We start from the raw sequence: 13,552 nt of genomic DNA, 5'->3' as shown, positions 1-13,552 counted from the left end.
ATCAAAAGGTTTTGCCAAAGTTCAGGAACCGTTCGAACAAACCCCGGCCGATTTATGGGTTTTGTGCACAAAGCATGTGAGAACTGCAGCTGTGGCTGAAGGAAACCCGAAAGCATCAGGCTGAGCTTTGCCCTACATTCAGTGCCCATTCAAAGTTCCCAGCCTCGGAGAATAAAGCTGATCGAAGCCAATATTTCTGCAAAAATGTAACCAACCAGAATTTCTACAGCCACCTTTCCAGCTCAAAACACTGTTCTGTATGCACACTAAAATACAGGATTTTAAATAGCGATGAATAGAGCAGACAAAAATTTTAACTAAAAGCAGACCAAAAATAAATGCCACTGAAGAACCATGATGACTTGCTACCTGTCAGTCAGAGTTAGGATATAACCAGCGGGGGAAGCGGCTTCTCGGAAAGCCTTGTTCAATCTTACTGGAGGAATTTGTGGTCTATTCTGTATACAGTTTGTGGTATCTGAGTCACGACCTGACTCGAAGACATGCTGGATTTTACATGACAAATGCTGTCTCCCTGACGGAGGCCTCGCATTAGTCAGAAACCAAATGTGTGTGCACTTGGGAAAGCTGGGACATTTGATGCCCAAACAATAAAGCAAGCAAAACAAAATGAGCGAAGCCAACTGGAATCAGCAGAAGAGGGTTCATGTACTTCATCTGGCTGTACTAGAAGGTTAAAATTCAGCCCGTGGTGTGAGCAATTATATACGAGCTGAAGGGAAAGAACTGGTGTGTGCCTCTGGGTGCACAACCATGTCTGTGGTTTTGCACACGATGCAGGAAAAGTGAAATTGTTTTCAAGGACACGCTGGAAATCAAGGGGAAAGTACAGATGGGTTAAATCTGAGTTCTTATTAAAATACTGACCCTTGGTTTGTTTTCTTAGAGTTTCTTTTTGTTCTCCGCATCCCTCCCTCCCTTGCACACACAACCAGCCTTTGCGACGGCAAAGGGTCAGGAGGTTCTTACAAACTTCTGCCTGTGGAAGCTGGACAATGTGGCATATGCAGGCTCAGCACTGAAATACCACTCAAAACCCCTTTTAAAGAAACAGTCCCTGTAAATGAAGCTATTTTTTTCAAAGAAGATTTGCCTTTCTTTTTTAATCAAGACACTAAGTGCCACTATACTGTGGTAGCATTCCTGGTTCTCCAATACCACCCCCCTCCAGTCCCATTAATACTATTAAAAACGCAATAACTTCTTCTATCACCTTTGTTTAAATCATATTCCTCTATGAAGTATAGCTATTAAAAATGCCTGTAAACTCTTCCTATTAAAATGACATTTTAAAAGGCTTGATTTGAACATGGCTATGTCACTTAAAGTGGAAAAGTTTCTGTGAGTTCCCTTCCAAGCTGTTAAAGATTAGCTTGATGTAGATAAGACTATTCCCCAAACTCATTATCTGTCTTCAAAATGCACCTTAAGGACTACTTAATAAAGTCAAGGTTACATGAAGAGTATTTCAGTGAAAACCAGTGAATGACTATTAATAAATCTGCATTACAGATTGGTTATTTTGCCTCTGTCTTTCATCTGAGCAATAAATGATCCTTCTTTTTTTTTTTTTTTCGTTTTTTTTTTTTTTAACAACAAACATGTCTTGCCTCCTTGTACCGGTCACCAATGAATCAGAGACAGCACCAGTAGGTAGTAGAGAGCATTTCAGCATGTTTACAATTAATGTGATTTATGCAATGTAAAATATTTTGCAAGGAAGGGTCACATATCTCTGGCCAGTGTAAATGAAATTATGAGGATTCCTGATTGCACCAAGCTTACATTTAGAAAGAAAATCATCATGGTACTCTTTGTATAACTGCATTTTTATTTCTCCTGAAATCATGTTTCCTATTCATTTCAGTGCTATGGTTATGAAATGTTAATCCTGTGAACTTCAGTGCCAGATAGCAGCAAGACCATCCAGAAGTACAGCACTACAACTTTTTGAAATACGAAAACTACTTGGCAGGATTTATTCTCAAAACCTTCTCATCTGTTGTCCATAGCACTGTAGAGCTGGTGTTTGAAGAGTCAGACCAGTGTTGCAGGGTCCTGCAGTACCCGTTGCTGAGGACAGTCACAAAGCTTCATCGTCACCGGTTTCTGACAGAGCAGATTGGGAAGTTTCTGATCTCTGAGGACTGGAGTCTTACCTTGCAGTCTTTCTCACCAATCCACTCTCCTGCCCTGGGCTCACATGACGAGTTCCATCCCTGCTCCTCTCCCTGGAGAGAACCAAGCAGTTCCAGGGCACACTCATCTGTCTCCCTATGGCTGTCAAGAGGAATAATATGGGACTAAAGGAGGGAGGAAAACATATTTCCTATTGCTGGAAATTTGCAGAGGAAGTCTCAGGATTAATTCAGTCTATCTTTTAGATTTCTCAGTACCTCTAAGTTCTAAATATTTTTTTCCTTTTAAAAAAATTATTTATAGTTTCAGCTGAAAGCAGTCAACACAGAAGCTTTCAGCTGTACATGCATCAAAAGGAACCACAATGACTTTTGCTGGACTGGCTTGCTGGAAATTGTTGATTCCCTCTACAAGGAACAGCTCCAAAATATAATCGGTTACCTGTCATTCAACAATTTCAGAGGAATTTGCATAGCACAGATGTTTCCATATTGGCCACGCTCTACCTTGTGCAGTAAAGATTAGCCTGATTCAAGGCCAGAAAAAAAATAAATCTGTGTACGTAATCACTAGCTGCCCTTTAGGTTTATCTTTAAGTACTCCTGTGAACTCTATGGTTGTTAACTCCAGAGCATGCAATTTTGAGATGGGACTATATTTTTACTATATATCTATCTTGCATATTAAGCCCCTCAAAAACTTTTGTGTACATCCACCAGGAATACTGCACACAACTGAAATACTTCTCAAGCCCATGCCAGATGGATTGCAGCTCTTGTCCAAGAGTCACATACTTTATTAGCATGATGCTGAACCTGAGCCTCTCAGTGGGGTATTTTGCCTTGATCAGAATAATGTAAACCTATCCACCCTGCCAGCGGAGGCAAGCCCACCACGGTCTGCATGTACAAGTGTAAATAATAACAGCAGCAGCCAACAATTACTCTGTAAAAGCCTGGATCTGCTTACAAACCACAACAAAAATTTTAATGCTGAATTTAGGTTCCTCAGTTTAGGGGATTTACACATAAGTTCTGGGAAATCTGGTAATTAGGAGACAGGCCCTTGCGAGTCTCCTCTTTCTACTTTCCAGATGAAATCTGATTTGCTCTGTGTTCCACCTTTAGGAAATTTTTACTTCAAGAAACCAAAAAGACAGCACAAAAGTAAAATCATCTCAGGCTTCTTTCACTCTTGGTTGAAACACAGAAGTGTGTTAGAGTGAAGACAGCACAATACCAGCACAGGCACTGGGGCTTACAGGGCAAAATTCCACCTGCAGAGCTGGTAGATCCAAGGGAGACATCATTTTTTTTGCCTACACATGGCCTGACAAAAAGCTTGGAGAGAAGAGGCTGGAAGAAGATTTAAATCCCCCAGAAGATCAGGGGCAGGACCTTGCAGTGATGCTGGGACCTCATGTCATTGCTGCCTGGAAGAAGAACTGGGCCACCCTGACTTCTCCTGAGGGAGAGCTCTTTCTGTATTTTTTTACACATATAGCAAAAGATTTAAAACAGGTGAGTGATATCGTACAACCTAAACCTTTTATTCTGCATTTCACATCTTCCTGGTTTATCTAAAACTCACGCTACATTGAGTGAATTAGGAGGTTGATTGAAAAGCACATTTTATACCAGTTACCTGTGAGATGTGCACTTTTAGAAGTGAAGGTTTAGGGGCAGAGGAAAGGCATATAATAAAGAGTAGTGTACTTTGAAAAATCTAGGCAATGCTGCAAGAAATGGCATTACCTCACAGTTGTCAAGGCTCAGAAGTTTTATTGCCAAGGAATTTCACTTTTGGCTCTTATTCTTAACACAGTGACCAGTTCTGGGACTGAGAGGATTTGCTGATCTAATATAGATAGTGATTTCGTAGGTTTGTTCAGATTTATATAGACAGCACCCTGGGATCAGGAATTACATTTAAAATGTAATAAAATGTTCTTGTGCACTTTTACTCACAAATACTGTACTTAAAAAAGTAAACATCAAATAATCTCAGATATCTTTCAAGAAAATGTTGACATAGCTCCAAAAGCTCATACAGATGACTGAATAGTTTTCTGAGTAAACTTAATAAACTCATATTCTTATTCTTTCAGTGTAGCATGAAGTATCACATCATGAAGAAGAGGGAAAACTAAGCCATATAATTTAGCAGAAATCTATTTCAAGCATATATTTCAATATATGAAGATGTAATATATACATTTACGTAGGCATGTTTTCATACCTTTTAGAGTCTTAGAGTTTAAATAATGATAGCAGCTAAGTTTCACCCGTGTAAACGAATCAAATCCACACTGTTAAAAATTTGTCCCTGCTCCTGAAGTGAGACCTCAGATCTCTCCCACTCAGCAGCAATGTTACAATGACTTCAAGGGGCAGGATTTGACCCCCTAATGTGCTCAGAAGGACTTTGTGTAAGTTAGGAGTTTTTAGCACAATTGCTCCTCTAAGTAGTCAAAATGATTCATCTACATTATGTCTTTATTAAACAGTCATTTACCCTAGTGAGTCCCACTCAAGGGAATCTTTATTATTCCGACAAGCCCTTACAGTCATAATGACACAAAATCTAGAGGAATAGTTAATAGTACTATTATTCTTATGTCTGTGGATAAACATCAGCTGGTAGTTTTATATCAACAATCCATTGGAGCAGAGACAAAAATCTATAGTTTACAGAAACAGGCAACCCATAATAATGTGCCAGAGATCTGGTAAATACTATAAAGCAAGATAGACCCTTGGGAGACACCAAATTTGGATTCTTCATGTATTGTGCCTAAGAACATAAAATGAAGTCTTTCTTATAAGAATTAATGAGACTGCTGAAGACTAAGGAAGAAAAGTTTGTCATTCTTTTAGTTCTCTTTTAGTCCATAGCTGTGCCAAAACTGGTGGTATGCCTGATACTGTCAATCTAAAATTATTTAAGAACCAAAATATTAAAAAAAAAAAAAAAAAAAAAAAAAAAAAAAAGATTCTCCGTTCATCGAGCAACAGACGCCAATTTAGAACCTACCCAAATCTTTGCTGGTGCTAAGGCCATCTCCAGTTGAAAAACACTGCCCTTGGAATGATTTCCCCCTCAACTTCACAATATTGGTCCATCTCAGATCAGAATCCAAAATTAAGTCTGAAGAAAGGCCTCAGGGAAGCCTTTTATGTTTGAGAATATCTACAACCCTTTGAAATTTTTATAATAGTGCCAGTCAGGGCCCTCACTTCTACATCAAGGGGAGACTGAAGCGGGTTTCCAATGTAACATCAGACTGGAAACCTGTCATAGAACTAGGAGAGCATTTTCACATCCAAGGCACTCGTAATTTCAGATCCATTGGATGCTGAGAAGGCTCTTCATCCTTCAACTCTTATTTGGTAGAACAATGTACATTTTTAAGATTTTTACATAATTTATAATCAAGATCTTCATTTTATTACAGTTTTGAGGAAATGAACCATGCATTTTGTGGGTTTTAAACATCTACTGAAGGACTGAAATGTCATGATTCACAAGGTCTTGTCAAGTCCTATGTTTCTATGCAACTGTATTTTTAAGAAAAGGGAAAATTTATCATTCCTCACAGTCTGCTTCAGATAACAAGAAGCCCTAGGGTAGCCTCCAGAGTCGCTATCCTTCATCAAAGCAGCACAAAACACTTCAGTTTGAACTTACAGCTGAAGCAGTCCAAAAGTTTGAGTGAAATAAAACTTGCCATCTATTTTCAGATGTTCGGTGCCATCCCTCAGTGTAGCACTTTGGCCATGTGCAGGTGAATTAGAGCTGCAGAATGAACACTGCAAGTCTTTATGGAGTATTTGGTCTCTTTGATCTCTCCAATTTCTGCCCAGAGATGAACAGGGAGAGCTAAGCACAGCAATTAGCAGTAACAGCTATTAACACGTTTCACAAAAGGCACAAAAGGACACGAGTAGGTGGTTTACAGCACACAGATAAAAACAAAGTGGGTACTTTCTTTAGCACACCACTCCTCTGGCAAGTTTAGGCTAAGGGACCAGAGGGCTAACTGGTAAACAGTCCACTTCTAGTAAATAGATCTAAAAAAATGTAAAATAAAATATATTGAATTTGTGGATAGTTCCTGCAGCAGAGGAAATAATTTTGTGTTGTTCTTAACAAAGACCTCTTTGAACAAAAAATTTCGGGTAGACTTCTCTTGACTTCAGACTTTCTGAGTTAAGACTAAAGAAATCTACACGGACTTCACCATAAACACTTCGATTTCACTCTATGAGGAAATTCAAAGGTAAAATCATTCAGACACTGGCTGCCCTGTAGGAGCAGAGTAATTTTACAGTATCACAGAATGGTTGAGGTTGGAAAGGACCTCTGGAGATTATCTAGTCCAACCCACCTACTAAAGCAGGTTCACCTAGAGTAGATTGCACAGGCATGTATGCAGGTGGGTCTTGAATGTCTCCAGAGAAGGAGACTCCACAACCTCCCTGGGCAGCCTGTTCCAGGGCTCTGTCACCCTCAAGGTAAGGAAGTTCTTCCTCATATTCAGATGGAACCTCCTGTGCTTCAGTCTGTGCCGGTTGCCCCTCATCCTGTCATTGGGCACCACTGAAAGGAATCTGGTCCCATTCTTCTGACATCCAGCCTTGAGATTTTTATAAACATCAATGAGATGCCCTTTCAGCTTTCTCTTCTCCAGGCTGAACAGACCCAGCTCTAATTTACACTGACTCTATTGCCGGAGGAGAGACTGTAAACAACAAAACTAGTTCTATTTCTGAGCAGCACGTTAAAGACTTTTCCTCTACCCCAATCACCTGTAGGAAAACCCAAGGAGAGTACCCTAAGCCCACCTTCTGTTTGGTTCTGCTGCTCAGACCAAAGGGCTGAACTTGGTCATGTTTCTCACGGTTGTTCCCTGTAGACCAGCCAGCTGGTCAGCCCAAGGTGGACCCCATCACCTCCCTTCCTTCCCACCTCCTGCCTTCCCAAAAGCATCCCCCACGGCCTGGGAAACAAGAGTTGGGGCATGAGTGCACTGTGTATGTGATACTTCTGTAATGTTACTGTGATGGATCACCCTGACTTTTCATGTTGTTTTAACAGTAGAAGCAGCCCCCGTTCTGTCCCCCACAAGCCAGTAAATGATGTGGCCACATTTGTTTGGTGTTGTTTTGACAAACAACATGTGCTGATTAGGGTACCCCCCTCAGAGGATAGATTCGTAGACAAAATGCATTTTTCAATACAAATACCAGTCTTTAGAGACAACTCGTAGGAGTACTGGGTCAGGGATATCTCTAAAGCTGACACATTTACAAATACATGTATTTATACTATCCATACATATCTAGGAATGAAAAGCTGGAAAGAAAAAAAAAAAATCAGAAAACTTCTAAGGATTTTTAGCCATAAGCTATTTCTTAATATTTCTTAAATCAGGAAGGAAAACATGCATTAATCAGAACCTCCAGACAGTGCAACAACATCAGGAACATTGCTACTGTACAGAAAGCCATGAATCATTATGGGTCTACAAAACATTTATACAACTTTAACGTCATCATTGGCTTTGATCAGTAATATAACACATGAAAGATAACAGGTTCATAACTTTCTCCCCAAATGTGCACTCTGGATGTGTAAAAATCTGTAGAAATAACAAAAATCATAATTAATAATTTGTACTTTTTGCTTCCCAGCACTGTGTCCAAGGGCACCTCAAAGCAGAGTAGAGACAGTGTCTCATTTTCCACAGCCATTTGAGTCCAGTTCTGTGTAATCAAAGCAACCAAAAAATTGCACTGCAAAAACTGGTTGATGATGCATTAAACAATTTCTACTGTGCATGCTGCCCATGTTGGTGGGTGCACCCTGAGGAAAGACTAAGCTAGAGCAAAGACTTTGGCCAGTAGAACAATATCTCCAAGCTGAATCTGGAGGAACCCCTGAGACTTCTAAGACCCTGAAGCACTCTAGAGTGTGGAAAAAGGCAATTTGGTATCTATTTCTTTCTGATTCTAAGCTGCAACAAAACTAAATCACTGTTCATGTTTGCTAGATGGGGAAAATGGGACATGAACTAAAGCATGCTTGACAGCAGAATGAAATCAGCAATACAAGTCCAAGAGATCCCTTTTATGATGACTAAAAATCTGTTTTTGCTACATTTCCACATTTCATGACAGTTAACTACACGTTTCCCCACTTCATCCACTTCTCTAAGAAGTGACTTTATTCTCATCCATGAAAGATAAAGAGATGTTCAATTTGCCTGCTACAGTGCTGCTTCCCTGGGCTGACAATCTCAGAAAGAACTTTATGATCATCCACTTTCTTTCTAGCCGTTGACTTCAAGTGTCTATTCTGAATAAATGGAGAACCAGAAGACATAGATGCTATAGAAAATGTTGAGCTAAATGAGGCCCTTTTTGATGTCCTTTGCTTTTCTTTCCAATTAAGAACTCTGGATGTCATAACTAATCTAACTTGGACCTGGAAAAAGCACTTGGCATACATCCCTGAATTGGTATCTTTAACATGGTGGAGATGACTGTGAATTATCAAAAAGTCTGCTAAGTGAGCAATGCAACCCTCCAGCTGAAGGAGTTTCCATGGCCTTGCTACCTGCCAGTGTTTAAGATTGAGTGCTCTGATGAGGTGGGAGTTATATTTAAAAACTCTATACACATTTATATCAGCCTTAAAGGGACATTTTATCTTTTCCTCTCAGGGAAAAATTGTTCTTGGATTCAGTTTCCTTTAATCACCTTTTGTTCCAGCTATTGGTGAAATTTCTTATGGCGCTGATTGCCTGAAGTTTGCTCTAATTTCTTTGCTCAAGAGCAAGTCAGGTAACGTATTCACTACTAAAACACATTTTGAGACCTAGCTGGGGAAACATGATAGAAGCAGATGTAGCAAAAAGATAAATTTTCCTTTCTCCCCCTCTTGTCCTCTCACTGAAACACAGTGTACAGTTAAAATCTAAGCGGAAGCTCTGTGTTGTAACAACCTTTCTTCACATCTAATCTCTAGAACCAGTAATCTGATGCCAATTCTCCTATTATTGTAGTGAGCATAACATGGTTTGCAATCCAATGTGGGGGTAAAGAGCACATAAAACCTTCAGAAACATTTGTCAAGATTCTCCCTTATACTTGCAGATGTTAAAACCAGAGGCACAGAAGCACACAGGACTCGACACATATGCTAATGGATGCCAAGTGTTAAAATGATTTCTAACATGAAGGCCTATAAAATAAAACTGATATTTCTATAAACACTTTTCTCTGACACTTCCCCCCTCATAAGCTCTCCATAATGCCTGCACTTTTTAATGTTAACTTTATCTTAAAATTTTCAAAATAGAAATCACTAATACAGCTGCTTGATGATGCATATAGCATATATATCCAAAATTGTGTAAAAGTTTTGACAAATACTTTTCATTGTTTAGAAAGTGCTCACTTTAACCAATCAACACTCGTCATTACGTGTCTGGACATGCTAATCACCTAGTATTTTTTCCATTCCCTGATTGGAAGTCTTTAAATTATTGTAAGGAAGATAAATGTGTGATTATACATGTGTTTGAATACTTCTCAGATTAAAAGATACTCTTTACAAAAATTGTATATATTCAGTCATTCAAAACCATATGTGTAAGTATCCACTGTCTGAATGTTCACAATAATTAATGATGTGATCCCCTCATATACACTAAATAAAAGCTGGCACTATTATTCACAAAGATATCTGGAAATTTATTTTTGTTATTACTCAATTGCATTTTCAAAATTATTTCTCAACAGAAGAGTGAAAGTCATCAGAAAACAAATACATATATACCTTACCATACTTAATAGATCACCATATCTTAATCATAATAAAAAGATTAAATAAGTAAAAGCAAACAAATGGTATGAGATGACTTTCCCAGCAGCACTGATGTATCAGTTTCTCAACTGTGTAAACTGGTGTAAATCAAGCTAGGTCAACAGAGCAAAACCACCTTCAGACCTCTGAACCCCTCTTAGAAAGAGTACTAACACTTTCTACCTATAACGATCTTACAACATGACTGTACTTTACTTGCACTATTTGGGGCGGTTGGCTTTCTTTTTTGGACATAGAGTAGTCAGAGTTTAGAAGAAGGATTTTCTGCTTTTTATTTATTTTTTTTTAATTCTCCCTAAAATAGTTCTCAATCACTTTTTTTCCCCTACTAAACAATAACATGAGAAAGGTCATGTTAAAACTTTACCTTTAAAACATAATGCAGCACATCAAGGCAGACTTGTGGTATGTTGGTTTATTAAAACAGATATATATTAATTTGGTTACTAGTTATGGACACCTGGAAATTTCACTTACTTCTTCAGACAGTACAGAAATCAGTGAACCTCAACAGTCCTTAATTACTTTCTCTGAATGAGATAAGTCTTCTCAGTGGGTCTGACACGCAGAGAAGTGAATATAAGTCCGAAGTCTTTAACATTTTTTGGACCAAGATATAGACATCATTATTCTCTCCACTCTTTCCTCTGCTTCCCCAAAACAAGAGAAAATTAAATATGCTGTTTAAAAGCCCAACAGACTGTGCAATTTTGGCCTGTTTTCATTACTGGCTGAATCAGGACATGAAATCTGTATATCTGAATTCAGGAGGGGTTTGTGTTGACATCCGCTCTCACACTTCGCACAATAAAGATTTAGCTATAGACAAAACTTAATTTTAAAAGGATGAGAACTCCTTCTTAAAAAAAAATAAATCTTTAGAGTATGTTACTTTCATGTGAATAATTTAGTCATTAAACATAATGTTGCTGAATTAAAATATTTCTTTGCCTTCCTGAAACTTCCAGAGTCACAGTGAAGTTTTTTGCAGTTTTAAGGTAGAGATGAGCTGGAACTGTGGCTTTTCTTTAGAAGAAATTAAAAAAAAAAAAAAAGTACTTACAACAGGAGCAGCTTTGATAGCCACACGCATACACACTCTCTCTCCCTCTCTGTTAGGCTTCATTTGATAGCTATGAACTGTGGATAAAGAATAAATACGGCTTTTCAGTGCCCTAGGACTCTCACCTGACTTATTTATGTCTGACCTGGTAGAACACCACTGACCTTGGAAAGTTTAATTGAGGCCGGGATTACATGGCACCGCTTGAGGCCACCTGAATTTAGAGGGTGTGACACACGCTTTCTCTCTCTTCCCGAATCTCTCAGGCCTGCCAGGGGATGCACATGTGGGTATGGAGTGCGTGTGCACATTTGTGTACCCCAAATTAATCCTAACCATGGGGGAATACCCTGTTTTAAGCCTACAGTGTATGGTATCATAAGGGAAAATATTAGTATTGCCAAGTAGGCAGCATGAATGTGTTAGGTTTAGCTGATTTTTTTTTTTTGGTAGGTTGGTTGTCTTTTTTTTTTTTTTCTTTTGAGGGCATATTGTCTCTGAGATCTGATTTTTACAGTTGACTCTTAACTTTTTATAACCTGATTCTTCCTAGGAATAGGGAACTTAAAGCATGAAGGAGAAAGAATTATATGGACAAATTTTATAAACTTGTATATATTGTCTTTACATTCTTTAATTAAATTTAATTAAAGCGTATGATGAATGCTGATCATTTTCACTCCTTTTGGTTTTCAATAATGTTATAGATGCTTAAAACTCCCCACATTTAAATTAAATGTGAAGAGAGCAAGGAAAGAAAAAAAAAAGGCAGGAGAAAAAGATCCATAAGACTGAAAGGTGGAATAAAATGAAATGGCATAGATATCTGTTAGCCAAGAGTACTATCCTTCCTACTGGAGATTGTCCCTAGATGGATATAAACAGCTCTCATCTGAGTTTCTTCAAGGCAGAGGCCAGCTAACGTGTCATATTATGCATGGAGTCTTTTTATGGCACAGACTATTGTCCACTGGAGACCAAGCAGACACCACTAAGCAAACCTCACCTAAGGCCACAGGCAAGTGTCAAGCCCAAAGGGGATTCCTCCTCCATCAAAATCCCTTTCCCTTTTCCTATCTGTAACATATATTTTCCCTGGCATTCAAAGTTTATCAGTGCCAAAACCCTGAGACTGCCTGGCTTGAGCCACACAGGTAGAAGTGAACTTTGAACTGGTGGAAGGCTTAAAATATTCTTGGGTGGAAACAGTCTACGAAATGTCCCAAGAAATAAAAGGAAACCATGATGCTTTCAAGGCCAAAATTATCCATTCTATGCCTAATTTCTAATGTGCTACCCGGACTGAAAATGTGACCGTTTTCTGTTTGTAGGTGTCCTAGGAAATGAAATGAGGAGAGTGTTGCTGTTAAGAGCAGCTACAATTCCCTTACCTCTCTCCAACAGTCTGTGCCATGAATCAGGATATATTTTATTATTTTTATGGTTCTATGCAGTGATGTAAAGCTTACCCGAGTTCCCAACAAGGTGATACCAAGATCTAGCACATTAAAATCTTGGACAAGATGTCAGTTCAATATGTGCGGTTTGCAATTCATAGTCTGATTCCCAGTCTGTATTACTAAACGCGCAAAAATTGCCGGCTAGGGATAATTGCAACTGCACAGGAAAATATCCAATATGGGTGAAGAAAGCACAACAGTAAAGCTATCTGCAGCTGTCTCTCATCATTGGTGACATCCTACAGACATTACAGGCAAATTGTATTTTTGGAAGTCTCTGGTGAACAGAAGAGATTTTAGAATGAATGACAGACCTCAAGAGGGAATTCTGCCTTTTTCTCTCTCTTTTAGGAATCCCTCTCTTCCCACTCCGCGAAGCAGCAGCTGAAGTGCCAGACCTTTCTGCCAGGCAACAATAACACCAGTTCACGTAGCTGAACCATTTCAGCAGAGCTGCTCTCTGCTCCACAAACCAATTCAATCCCCTGCGCTATTGCCACTCGAGAGACTTGCTCTGAACATCTGGGCAAGCTGAATACTCACCCAAATCCAAATATTGCCACTACTGATCACATGAACTATTATACTGAACTTAATTCAATTTCCACCCAATTCACCAGCTACCAACCTTTATCGTGCTTTCAGAGCTACTGATCAAGATTTCAGGATTCGCTGACTTGTGTCAATACTGTTATTATGCCCCTAAGCAGGCCGGTAAAGCTGTCCCACAAGAGTATAATTAATTCCTCAAATTAAAACCACATATATACTGAGCCTCATCATTTATCTGGACCTCTCAGAACTGCATTTATTCATTATAAATGGAAATGGCAAAATAATACTAATGCAGTTACACTTCTGAAGTGCTAGAGACAATTAAAACCAAAAAAAAAAAAAAAAAAGAAGTACCAGAAAAAAAAATTCTCTGATCCTTATTTGTTACATTTTTAATAGAAAGTCAGTGGAGGTCTTATCTGAT

Source organism: Patagioenas fasciata, chromosome 12 (assembly GCF_037038585.1).
Source record: "Patagioenas fasciata isolate bPatFas1 chromosome 12, bPatFas1.hap1, whole genome shotgun sequence".
Lineage (NCBI taxonomy): Eukaryota > Metazoa > Chordata > Aves > Columbiformes > Columbidae > Patagioenas > Patagioenas fasciata.
Note: the sequence above shows the minus strand (reverse complement) of the source record.